Genomic DNA, 14,536 nt, shown 5'->3' with positions numbered 1-14,536 from the left:
GTGGTTGAATAGTTCTTTTCAACCTTAGATAACTTCCTTCTCGCAAACGCTATTGGATGGTCAATATCCCCTGTGCTTGGTTGGGTTAGCACAACTCCTAATTCTATGCAAGATGCATCTACATGTACATGGAATTCCTTTTTTCCAGGCAGGGAACACTAGAATAGGTGTTGTGCCCATTTTTTCCTTTAATACATCCAAACTCTTCTGGCAATCATCATTGCAACAAAATGTTGCATCCTTCTTCAGTAATCTCTCCATTGGTGCAGTGATCTACACATATGATTCTATGAAATTACTATAATATCTTGTATGGCCTAATTTCACACGCAATTGTTTGACATTCCTTGAAGGCTCCAAACAAATAATTACTGCAATTTTGGCAGGGTCTACCATCAACCCCTACTTACAGACAACATGGCCCAATAGTATCCCATATGGTACGCAGAATATGCACTTCTTCGAATGAAGGGATATTTGATACTTTCGACAAGTATCTAGCATGAGGCAAAGACTAGAAACATGCTTCTTTACTAACCCAAACACTGTCTAATCATCAAAATAAACCTCTAAAACCTTATGAATAAATTCTTTGAAATCTGCGACTACGACCCTAAAAAATATTGCAGGGGAATTCTTAAGTCCAAAGGACATAACTGTATCCTAAAAACAACCCCGTTCTATAGATAAGGTGGTCTTACTCTGATCCTCCAATGCGATTTTGATCTAATGATACCTTGAGAACCCATCGGTAAATGAATAGGCTTCCTAACCTCCAACATTCTCTACTACTTCATCTCTAAATGATGTAGGAAATGGATCATGGACACAAACATCATTCAACTTTCTTAAATCTATGCAAATCCAAATTTCTCCCTTCGTCTTCTTTTCCTGAACCACCAAAGGACTAATCTAGTCTGATTCCTCGATAGCCTCAATAATCCAAGCTACAAGAATCTTATCCAATTCTTCGTGCACTTTTTCCTTGTACTTAGGATTCAACTAGTATGGGTGCTGCTTCACGGGTTTCACATCCAGCTTTAGAGAGATCTTCATGACACCTAGATCACCTACTATCCCATTTATATTTGAGAACTTGGTGGGAAACAAGTCCTTATAATCCCGCAATAACTCCATGACTTTGTCCACTATGTCCTCATCCCAGTGATCACCTATATTTGCGAACTTTGGTTGCACTTCCGACCCAATATTCACCTGCTTAGTTTTTAGTGGCTTTGAGATGTCAGGGACTTCTGCCTTAGGCCCCACAACTTCGTGTTGTCCTTCAGACTATGGAATACTGATGTTCCTCACCTTCGTCTATCATCACATTATAGCATTCCAGATCGTGGCACAGCTGTGTACTCCAGTCTGGTTGTACCCACTTGATAGGTTCTTCATGAATTCTCAATATTGCATCTTTGATCTCCTATAGCGCTTCATCAATACATTCAAATCCATCCTCAAAACTGAAAGTTAACAGAAAAATTTCCTTTAGAACATCCCATTTTCTGGTTTTGTGTCGCAGCTCTGTTTCTAGATACTAGTTCATTGAAATAGCATCAAAAGTATCACAGAATATGTGAACACATTACAGCTATGGTTCTTCTCCCCATGTTTTCTCCCATTGAGCCAGATGTGTGTGCAGATCGTCCTTTCCTATATATTTCTCTGCAATGCAGGTATCGAAATACCCAAACCGCAGCCTCATCATCCTTCAATATTCCTTCCAATATGAAAAGTTGTCCTTATGTATGCCCCGCCATCTAGCAGGCGTAGCTCTCAGCACGATGTCTAGTGCCTGGAACCGATGTTCCTCTGGTACATCTCCTTCAAATTTATCCAAAAATAAATTGACATCTTCTAAACCATCATAATATGGTAATTTGCATACCTCAATGGATATACATCATGTTAGAGTCCTATAGTGATAGGATTCATAATTTTTAATTGGCTAAGGTTAAGCCTTGTAATATTGTACATACCTTTTATTTCTGCAAATGTTTTCCATATAAAAAATTAAAAAATGTAAAGAGGGTATGTCCTAAAAGAAATGTCAAAGGACAAAAAGAATAAGAAAAGATCAAAATATGAAAATATATGAACCCCAAACACAAAAACAGACTAGGAAAGTGTGCAAGTCTAAATGCCACTACTATTTTATTTTTTCTGCAAAATAATGATTATGTGTAGCTTGTTTAAAATACCATAATCCATGGTATTCAAACTTCTTAATCTTGACTATTTCATGCTTTGAATTTTATGATTATAGTTAGAGAATAAAATCTGACCAAACAGTTTAATCTTGGCAGATCATTAGATAGGTATAGAAAATAAAAGGAGCTCATCATGTTTAATCTGAGCCCTTGGAAGATATAAGGTTAGAATTAGATAGTTTACTTTTCAAAAGAAAAATGAATGATAAGGATCTGCTAGATTAAATTCACCCAAATAAGTGAATGAAAAATGTTAGGGTAAGTAATGGGTAAGTAGAAGAAAGGTTGTTGAAGTATTAAAGTTGATTGGACAAAAGCACTTTGTCATCCTCAAATCATATGTTTTAATGTGCATGAGCAGTTAAGAAAGAAAAAACAATGGTTTACAAGTTGATTTATTAACTCCCCCTCATTCATTTCATCCCTATACTTTCTAATTTCCCCATCTACAAGTATGTTCTAGTACTAAAAATCCTTCAAGTCATAAAGGCTCAGAGCATTTCTCTGACTTTTGGTGGGACCGTACCCTCGACTTAATGACTTATGGACATCAAGTGTTAGAATTCCCTTCATAAAATTCATTTTCCTTCATTACCCTAATAAAACCTATTTTCCTAAGGTTAAACTCCATTTGCCTATGAAAAGTAAAAAACCCCATGTTAAATTCCATTTCACTCAGAAACCCACAAAAGCGCTTTATCCTAAGTATAAGTGTATGTGAAGAAAACGCACCAATATTAAATTATGCTTAGTGGTATGTTCACTCCACACACCCATTTCATATTATTTTTTAACTTAATTATATAATTCCTGATATACCTTTTCCCGTATATAAATATCCCAACCCTTAGTTTAATTATAAACTATAATTTTACCCCCTATTTCATACCCCCGACAAAAGCCTCTTAACTTACCACTTCTCGATAAAGTTAAGATAATCCTTTCCTTAACCCTGTCTGATCATTTAATTCCATGATTAACTCATAAATAATCCCAAACCACCAAGGCTTAAAGCCCTGGCCCTCCACAAAACCTTTGCCCATTTCATCTGTGCAAATTTGTCACCTGATTGTCGTCCGATCGTCAGCACGCAAATCCAACGGTCAACAGCCATATCGGGTTCAGCCCATGTCTGACCTTTACCCCCCTCGATAAAGTGGCTTTGCCTGGGCCCCCATCTACTACGTGTCAAGCGCTAACATAGATCGGGTGACCTCACCAAAAAACCGCCTCCTCCATAAAAGCAGTGCGATGGCTTGGGAAACCACCTTCCCACCCAACCCAAAAAACCGCCCACTGTTCATTTGTAATTTACCCGCCAAAAAGTGACCGTTGTTCAATAAAAAGGCCAAGAAGCCCTATTTCGACTTTTTCACTCAATTTCTTTGTAAACCTCTGCAAACATTGCGACACTTGCAAACGTTGAAATCACCAATTGGCCTCAATTTCAACTCCTGAAGAAGTCGCAGAAACCCCATTCAAGCTCTCAGTCTATACCAGAACCCATTCAACCTTCTACAGTTGTCGAGAACACCAAATTTGAAGTTCATTCACCCAAATTCTAGGTATTTGAAGACAAATTGCCAGATCACCCTTTCAATTTGAAAACGTTTAGTCTTTACAGTGTTTTAATTGAGTAAAATTAATTGAAATCACTTAAAGATTAAAGAGTGTGCCTGATCTAAAATACCCAAAACCCTTCTGAAAGTTTCCAAATTGCCTACAAATCTCTTATATAAACTTGTATCTCCAAATTCAAGTCCACAAGAACTAAATTATGGCTGGCCCCATCGCCATGGATGTCAGACCTGTCACAACCCCCCATTTGGACATTGACCACCTTCCGCTAGCGGACAGGGATTTTCAAATCAAAGACACAAGTGCCTATACACTCCTGCTCAAAATTCATTGTTTGAGTAAGGATAGATATCTAAACCATACTGATGACATTGGCCTTTGGGACTCCTATTTGCCCAAATACCAATTTCCACAAGTACATATCTTTCCAAAGATTTTCCATATGTGCCATGCTTGTTACATTCCCAGTGAAAGAGCTATAATGTCCCCAGACCAAAAATTATTGTTCACTATTATAGCTGAGTCAATCAATGAGATGTTGCAAGTCCAACCAGGTCCAAACCTAAACCAACTCTCCATTACGGATTTGTTAGACCAGTACACCAAATTGAGTCCATGTAGACTGGCCCAAATGTTCTAGACTTTCATTATAGAAGAGCAACACATTCCTACAGATGCCCCTCCATATGTTTCTACCATTTTTTCTGAAAGGGGCAAGCAAATTGTAACCATGATCTCATGTATTCTAGGCTATACCACAGATGAATTCGTTGATGAGCTCATCCTGGCCTTCATGTCCATTTTCACCCCACGAAAGCCTCCTACTACTTTGTATAATTATGCCCAATTCATAGCTGAAAGGATGCATGAACAATTTACCAAAATGCACAATGAGAGAGTATTCAAGTACTCATCTATACTTTACCATATGTTTTTGTATTATCAGTTAGACAAATTTCCATTCACCATCCAAAAGCTGGATACTAAAGGCGAGCCCAGGCCTATTGTATTTTGGACACCATTATTCCATAGGTTTTCGTCACCATATGCCTTCACAGATTTCATTGACTCTTTTGTCCATCTAGTCATGACCATGCTGACAGGAAGCCCTCAACCCAGAATAAGCCAAGAGATCAAAAGAGTCCTCCAGTTGTCCAAGCAAATTAAGGTGGGAGACTGGTACCTTTACCAAAATCACACCGAAATAAGAATCTATGGTTTCCAGCTTGCCCCATACAAATTGCCCAAATACCTCCCCATGAGGTTATTTGATCTGGAATATTATAGGCAGATAATGAACTCTGATGAAATCAGCTTTGTCTCAGCCAAGAAAAAGAGTCAGTTCAAGGTCAAGAATAGTTAGGACCTTTCATTTGCAATAGTAGAGAGGCAGGAGAGGAAGCAAATCAAATTTTGCAACAAATGAAGTTTAAGAGAAGTTTCATGTGGATGTATGACCCTTAAGGGTTTATAACCAAATTAAGAAAGAAGGTAAAATTGGGACCTTACATTCATCACCCTATACCAGAAATAGAGATATATGCCAATCAATCTGAGTGGTTGGAAAACATTCTTATAGACAGAGATAATACAAAGGTAGATGTTGAAAATACCTTGCTTGATTTAGAGAGACAGCTTGATGAAAGCTCCTTCCTACAGGTACCAGAGCAAGAAAGAACCATGAGCACCCCTCATCTTTTGCATACTCCTCAGAATGAGGAAAAGAATCCCAAAAGGAACAAAGAGGAAGCCTCCAGTTCAGGTATGGATATTTCCAATATACAATGTGAAGCTAGCTAGAGCAAAATGCCTAGGATCAATCATGTTTCAGAACAGGAAGACACAGAAAGCCCAATAGAAATAACTGATGCTGAGTTAGACATGAGAAAGGGTACAACTCCATATGGAGAAACACAAGAGCCATCTACATCGTAGACTCAAATGTTAGAAAGGCATCCCAGTGTAGAAGTTTCATCATTCAACAAGTTTACTGATAGAGATAGGGACATTAAGGGCAAGGTCTAGGAAAATAAGATGAGAAATGAGAAACTGAAGGCACAATCATATGCAAAGTATCTCAAGCTTACACCCCCTAATCAAAGTAGGTTGATGTCAGCTTTTGACATCAAGGAAGGAAAGATGCAAATGTCCTTCATAAAGCCAACTGTATAACCGCTAAGAACATCAGCAAATTTCAAAAAGATAGACTTTGAAGTATTGGCAAGGGATATTCATCCCATTGCCCAAATTGAATTTCACAAATAGGCTGGAGAAATGATTTACTCCACCCTAACAAGAAAAGCAATAGCTGCCCATCAGTTGCAGAATTCATTGAATAACATTTCGGCCCAGTATCAGTTGGAAAAAGCCTCATCACAAGTCAAAGACACCAGAATCAAGTCTTGGAAGAATTAATAATTGAATTGGGAAATGATCCCAAAGACATCAAGGTTACTGAACAACTAATCAAGAAGAAGAATGAGGACATTGCAGCCCTCATGAAACAATTGAAAATTCCTCAACTGCAGCACCCCTAGACACAGGAAGTCTTGGAAAGCCAAACCAAGCATGAAGAGTTGATGGAATTAGTCCTTAAACTAAATGATCAGTTGAGGGAGATAGAAAAAGAATTGGATAGCTTAATCCAATTAAAACAAGCTTGTCTGGGCACTACTTCAGTGAATGTCATCCCAACAGTTACCACGGTTGTTCTTGCCACATTGGTAGCCTCATTGGCTCCCATAGCTCCCATGGCCACAACACAGCCGGTTTCTACAACATCGACATCAAGAACAGGTACATTAGGTGAAGAAGCAGCACAATTGGTTAAAGCTATGGAAGAGATGTCCATACAATCCATGGAGATGAATAAGCTCAAAGAAAAAGTGACAAGCTTGAAAATTGATTACAAGCTTGCCAAAATCATGCACAAAGAAGAAGTGCAAAAGGCTACTAGGATGAGAGAAAGATTGAAAGCCCTGGAAAAGGACTTGACACTAAAAGAACCCCTTGGGTAGGCTAAGGAACAACTATGGGCCAATATCATTGACTCTGTCAATTATATTTGGCCATCTATTCAGGTGATTTTTGAGCAAGTAGATTTGATAAAGCTAGCCAGACTAGCCATCCAGAAAGTAAAATAAGAATTAGGACAAATGCCAGAACAAGCTACCAGAATTATCCAATTCCTTAACAGTAAGAATAAGTATGAATTTCAGGAATTGGAAATAGAGGACAGAACAGAGACAATTTTGGAGGTCAGAAAGGTCCACTCCAAGAGGAACATAATGCAAAACTTGGAGGATAAGTGTCAGAATATGCAGATAACCATTAACAGATTTATGGCTATGTTCCAAATTTTGAGAGAGAAGGGATTACCCAATCCCTTAGTAATAAATGAAAATCTCATGACACAAGAGGATTACAAGAAGAAAATCAGAGAGGTAGCAAAGGAACAGGTAAACTCATCATCAATGAAGGCATTACCAACAGGAAAAGTACTCTACCAAACATTTGAAAACTTGTTTTACCTCTAGCATGAGGTAAAACAATTGTTTATCAATAAGCCCACTTTTTCCAAATACACAGAGGCAGATGAAGTATATAGAAAAATGCTAAAAATCCAATTACCTGATGCTCAAACATGGGAGAATTTGACTAATTTACTATAGAAATATGAAGTAAATACTTAAAGTACAGTAAAAGTAAAACAACATGGTAAAAGGATGAAGACAAATCAACAGAGTCAAAGTGTATCATATGAAATCCTAAACTAAACGAAGCTTCTAACATGAAAGATCAAACAACAAAGCAGCATAAAGGGCTAAAAATCAAAGCATAAAAGCCAATAGCACCAAAATAAAAGGGACAGCGTGAAACAGTTCAATAGCTGTCTCTATCTTCTTGCAAGAAGATGTTATTATTTCCTAGATTAAATCTCAAATTAGTTGAGATATTTTGTAATAAAGTTTTGTATAAATACTTCACAATTCGAAGTACGTAGCATGGATTCTATTAGACATTTCTATAGACTTTTTGATCAAGAAGACCTAGAAGTTTATTGTATCAGTTGATGAGCCAGCAAGCTAGATTGATAAATAAAGATCAGACTTTTCCAAGGATTCATGTGATGAGTGAATTTCAGACAAGTATTCTCATATGTTATTGTCATCTTTCTCAAAGTTATTCATAATCTTAAATGTGTTTCTCAATCTAAATTTTATAACTATAATAATAATTCAGCTCTTGTTTAATTACACTCTTTCTTAACTGTTATGCATTTGAATGTTTTCTTCTGATATTTAAATTAAAGAATTCTTAATTGCTCTTTGGTTTAGATTGATTTCATAAATATCCAGGTTAAAGGATTCTTAATTGCCCTTTGATCTTGATTACCCCTTCCTTCCTCATTCATTACCCGGGTCAGAGAACCCTTAATTGCTCTCTCACCCCGATTGAAACCCTTTCACCCCTCTGTCTCAAATATCTGAAATACACTCTTCTATCTTGCCCTTGGAAAATCCCCTTTAGTGAGTTAATCCAGTTTTTCTTCCTCATTGTTTGACTCCATAGCCCAATGGTCCAAAAGACATCAATTTATCCATCTGTCTAAGAGATCCCACCACCCAATCTCAAACAAAATCAAACACCCTTTGAAAAATCATAACTACCCTGAAACCATCTTAACTAAACAACGTTAAATTTTAAAGAGAGAGCCCTCTCTGAGCATCAGGAAGGCTAGGTCTTGATCTCCAAAAGTGGATAGTCGTTACCTTTGGTTTTTCTTTTTTTTTACTTTAAAAGAATTACTAGATAAATAACATTTCTGGCAACCATACTAGGGACTTCGATCCTCAGTCTCATAAAACTTTAAGGAAACCTTAAATCAAATCTTGAGCCCCTTAAGGTCATTACCTAAAGTAACTTTTCAGAAAATTTCCTAAAAATAGTTTAAAAAACATAAAACTCTGGCTCCTAAAAAGATTCATTATACTAAGACAAACTCAGATCCAAACCCTGCAACTATAGTGGATGATCCAGAGAGAATTTTAAGATAGCCTAAAACAACAGAAACTCAAGCCAGTAGTAGCATGTTAGTTAGATCCGATTTAGTCCCTGAGGAGTTTTCATCTTTAGAGGACATCCCTTTTGATTTGTCATTTGACCTATTTCTATCTAGAAGTAAATCTGAAACAGATATCCATGAAACAGTCTTAGACCCTAAATTTACTCAAATCATTGAATCAAAGAGGGTTATCCATCCAGATTTAGATAAGTTTGTCTTGGACACTTTTGACAAGTTAGAAGCCTTGACCTCTATGTTGATTAGCAATATAGATAGTGCTTACGTTCAACAATCTGTTGAGCTAGCTGCCCTTACTGCTGATGCCGCTCAAATTTCTACATAGTCTTCATTTACTGTAAATCCACCTTCCTTTACCACAACTTCATCAATTGTATCTACCAAAATCCAATCACCAAAACCAATTATTAATCAATGATCTTCATCGTCCTCTAGTTCACCTCCATCAGTTTCAAGCCCTTCTTCAACCACTCCAACTTCACCCCCTATTCAAACCAGAATCACATTAATGGCAAACAGATATGATCCTCTTGTTTTACCTGCCCAAATCCATGCCATGCCTGCAGATTATTAGAGTAAGATCTTCTTGTTTGATGCTACTGGTCATTACACTACCCAGTAGCATGTAAACAAGATGTCTGACTTTTTTGAATTGCATGAAATAGATGAGGCGGATGTCCAAATGAGATTGTTTGCCCAAACTTTAACTGGGGATGTCAAGAAATGGTTCAAAGCCTTTCCTGCCAACCATATTTCGGACTTAGCTAATTTTCAAAGGTTATTCATTGATAGATGGGAGAGAAAGAAAAACACATTGCAAATAATTTCTGAATATGACAATATTAAAAGAGCACCAAACGAGTCAATTCAGGACTATTGCACTAGGTTTAATAATATCTACAATGCAATTCCAACCAACATTAAACCTCCACCTAACCTAGCATTAATAAAATTCCCTGATCGTTTTGATGCTGACATGTTATACCAGTTAAGGGAGAGAAACCTTGAAACACTTGAACAAATGTAGAGCAATGTTGTCAGTGTAGAGGCCAACTTGTTAGCTAAGAAAGCACAAATGAGGAATGAAAAGAAAGTTGTTATTAAAGAAGAAGCTTCAACTTCAAATGGAAAAGTAGATGTTTTAGCTAAAATTTTAGAAATAATCATGGATAGGTTAGAACATGGAGAGGAAAAATCAATGGGAGAATCAACAACAACAACCCCCAATAAGAAACTCAAATTTTAGGAAGAACCCTAACAATGCAAAAAATGCTACTCCAGACCAATAGATTAGGCCCCCCTTCCAAGAAAACTATGTTGAGGATTCATAGAACCAACAAGCAGAGGATGATACGCAGATTAATTTACTGGAAACCACAGAGGAAGACACTGTTTTTCTTACTCAAGAAGAAAAGGAGTTATATATGCTTCAGCAGTTGCAATTAGAATCTAGTGAATCTTTTGATTTTAAACAGGGACATGAGTCAGCTATATATGAGGTACATAAACAATATAGCTTGAGAAGTAAGAATAAAGATGAGACTCCCATTAAAAGATCCATCCAAACCCAGACTAAGATAATAAAACAAGACCCAGTTAATAAAGTATTGTGAATTCTCCCTAGGGGAACACCTAAAACTTCAACCCCTAGGATTTTAGATGTAACCTCCACTGAAACCCATATAGAAACAATTAATGAAAACAATCAAAATAAAGGAAATCAAGGAAAAACAATAGAAACAAAAACTAAAAAACCTGCCACTGAGAAACAAAATAAGGACACTCAAACTGCACACATTAAGGAAGATCTGAATCAAACAAACAAGCCTCAGCTCCCTTTCAACATTAAAAATGAGATAGCTAAATTAAAGATATCAGTTCCTTTGACTGAACTGGTAAAGAATGAACCTTATAGGTCACGAATAACTAAGAATTTAAACATAGAAGAGGGAGAGGATTCTATTAATTTGAATGATGACCAGCCTGAATTGTTGTTTGGCCCTGAGGCCAATGGAATTCATCAACAAGGAGGAGTTCCTCGGACCTCCTTTTTACATCAGCCAAAACATTCATGATAAAAATTTTCATAATGCTATGTTGGACTCAGGAGCATCCCACAATCTGATGCCAAAGGCAATAATGGAAAGATTGAACCTAGACATTACCAGGCCTTATAAGGATTTATTTTCTTTTGACTCCAGCCAAGTTAAATGCCTTGGTCTAATCAAAGACTTATGTGTGACTCTTGTCCAGTGCACTGCAAAGAGAATTCTAATGGACATTGTAGTTGCAAACATCTCACCAAAATATGGAATGCTACTATCTCGCTCATGGGGAGCAAAACTACAGGGATCCTTCCAGTTGGATATGTCTTATGCCACCATATCTGTTTTTGGCCAACCAAGAAAATTATACAAGGATACATTGATGAAGTACATGGTCAGTAGTGAGGAAAAGCCACAAAACTTTCCCATATACTCCATGCATTCAGATATTGGCTCCTTCATTTTATACAATGCAGAAAGTGATAAAAGGGAAATCACAGCCAAAGACCTTAAGTACAGAATAGCTGGTAGTGAGAACATATTCCATGAGTCACTTTGGCATTTAGACTTTGATGGATCTGTCAATAGGTTAGGGGCTGGTGTAGGGGTGTGGATCCATAATATGGAAAATAACCATGCTGAGGGACATGCTTTCAGATTGAACTTCAAATGTACCAATAACATGGCCGAATATGAAGCCTTGATTATAGGGTTACAATTGGTTAGGAAATTGGGACCCAAAAGATTTTCCATCATGGGAGACTTGTTAGAACTCCAAATTGACCATTTTTGACCTTGTATTTTTGCTATAATATTACCCTTTTTCAGTCCATAAGTTGAAAGCTTTGATTATATAATGACCTAATCATTCCAAGGTATGAAGTAACTCTCCGCATTACTATATGTTTAATTATTCATTACATATTCATGTTATCTTTATAAGTATCTTTGGAAAAGTTAACCAAGTTGCTAAGTAACCGTGAACTGTTTAAAGTCTGCAGAAATTATAATTCATAGTTGCTGTAACACCAGAAACAACAACTACACAGTTGCTGCAACACCAGAAACAACAACTACGCAGTTGCTGCAGCACCAGCAACAACAACTATCTAAAGCAGGGAAAACATTATTTTGTGACAACTGGAATACCGGAAATGACAAATAGCAACTATCAGAAGATCGGCAGAGTTCCATGCTGACACAGCACGATCAGCAACTGTCTAGAAAGGGTAAAACACGGTTACAGTTGCTAAAACACCAGGAACAGCATGAGTTTACTAAATCAGCAACAATGGGGAAGCGGCAAAGGATAGTATGAGGATTCCAAGAAGACGGTTGAATTTTGTTTACCAGCTGTGTAATAGTAAGAGACCCAAGAAAGAATACACCGTCACACTGTTGTAACGACATCCTGTAACAAGGATAGATTTCTTATTTTTGACAAAAAGGTTTAAATGAATGAACTATGACAGTCTATTGTAATAGATGTCTCCTCTATAAAGAGGAGACATCTACATTAGAAGAGGAGGAGGAAAAACAAGTTGTAAGGGAAATTTTGAAAAACAAAAGCAAGTCTAAATCTTTATTGTAATTGGACATTTTGGCAGATGAATAAAAAGTTGTTCTGAGAATCTAATTTAGCATTTATGTTCTGGGGAATCTTGTGAGAGGGACAGGGCCCACCTTCTTCACAAGATTCACCCATTTATTTTCTGTTAGTGTGTGAGTGTGTTTGGCAATTTCCTTTTTGCTGGTACTCTATTTGGATTCTGTAGCATTACCTCTGATAATTTCCTTTTGCTGATACTCTGTTTTGTTAATTGCTTGATGTTGTAAAAGAATACTTCACCGGTGAATTAGAATTGCAGTGTGTATTAGCAACCTAGTTACAGCGGCAGGTGCTGAACATCCTTACCTTGAGGATAGGGTCCTCATCCTCTGCTAACAGAGCAACCATTACTTTTCTTTTTAGATTTGTATTCTTAGTTAACTGCTTTCATTTTATCTTTGCAATATACTGTAACTGTTATAACATAGAGTAAGGAGTTTGACAGAAACATAATCGTGTATACTACAGCTTTTAATGCTTTTAGAATTAAGTACATACAGTACGAGGTCACCTTTGAAATAAAAGGACTTTCCCAGGTTGACAAATTAATGTGGTACTTGACTGTTTAATCAATAAACAATTCAAGTAGCCAACAAGACTCAGACTTGATTATCAAGCAGATCAATGGTGAATATTCTATCAACAACCCTAGGCTTGGTAGATATAGAGATACTATTTTAGACTTGATCAAGGACCTCCTGGAATCAAATTTTGCTACCATTCCTAGAAAACAAAACATGCAGGCCCACAATATGGCTACCTTTGCTAGTACTTGTAAATTTCCATTTCAACCAAACCACCAGTACACTGCAGAAGTCAAACATAGGCCTGTTATACCAGATAACCTCAAGTATTGGAAGATTTTCTCCCAGGACTCTCAGATCTACAATTTCATGAACAATGAAGGTGAATTTCCAAATTGTAATATAGATACTGATTGTATAATAGAGACTAATATAGAAAATATATTAGATGTAAATATTTTTGATGTACATAAACCAACTAAATTTACTAAAGTAGAAATAGATAGTTTAGAAAATGTAGAGATAGATGAAATAATGGATGATGATCATGAGATTTTGAATTTGAAAAATAATTTTTTGCCTAAAGGATTAGTACCTTTAGAGGATTTGTTTGATTCTAATGATGTAGCTAGGAAACCCAAGATGGAACCTCTCAAAGCTAATATAGAAGAGGTTAATATAGGAACTGAAGATAATCCAAAACTCATTAAGAAATCTAAAGCCTTACCCCTAGAGGAAAAGGTCAAATATATAAATATGTTTAGGGAGTTCCAGGATGTATTTGCTTGGACTTATGAAGACTTAAAATCTTATGACACCAGCATAATCCAACACAAAATACCTTTAAAAGAAGATCATAAGCCTTTCAAACAGAAACTTAGAAGGATAAACCCAGTTCGTATGCCATCCATAGAGAAAGAGGTTAAAACAATGTTTGATGCCCAAATAATAGCCCCCATTAGATACTCAGACTGGATTTCAAACTTAGTTACATCTAGGAAAAAGACAGGTGAAATTAGACTTTGTGTGGATTTTAGAAATTTAAATAAGGTCTCTTTAAAAGACAACTATCCCTTACCAAAAATGGACCATATATTGCAATGTGTAGTGAGCTCATCTAGGATTTCACTGTTAGATGGATTCTCTGGTTATAACCAAATATTAGTTCAACTTGAGGACCAAGCCAAAACTGTGTCTACTACTCCTTGGGGTACCTTCATGTATTTGAAGATGCACTTTGGATTAATGAATGCAGGTGCCACATTTAAAAGAGCTATGGATATAGCTCTTGCCAAGGAAATCCATGATTTCTTTGTAGTATATCAGGATGACATCACAGTCTTCTTCGAATCTGACAATGAACACTTAGACCACCTTAAAAGAGTATTTATCAAATGCAGGAAATTTGGGATTTCTTTAAATCCTATAAAGACACTTTTCGGTCTTGAAGAGGGAAAGCTGTTAGGACACATCATATCTAA

Source organism: Pinus tabuliformis, chromosome 2_2 (assembly GCF_031772625.1).
Source record: "Pinus tabuliformis cultivar Carrire ecotype Pingquan chromosome 2_2, CPIR1, whole genome shotgun sequence".
NCBI lineage: Eukaryota > Viridiplantae > Streptophyta > Pinopsida > Pinales > Pinaceae > Pinus > Pinus tabuliformis.
The sequence above is the reverse complement of the archived record's forward strand: the minus strand, read 5'-3'. Positions refer to the sequence as shown.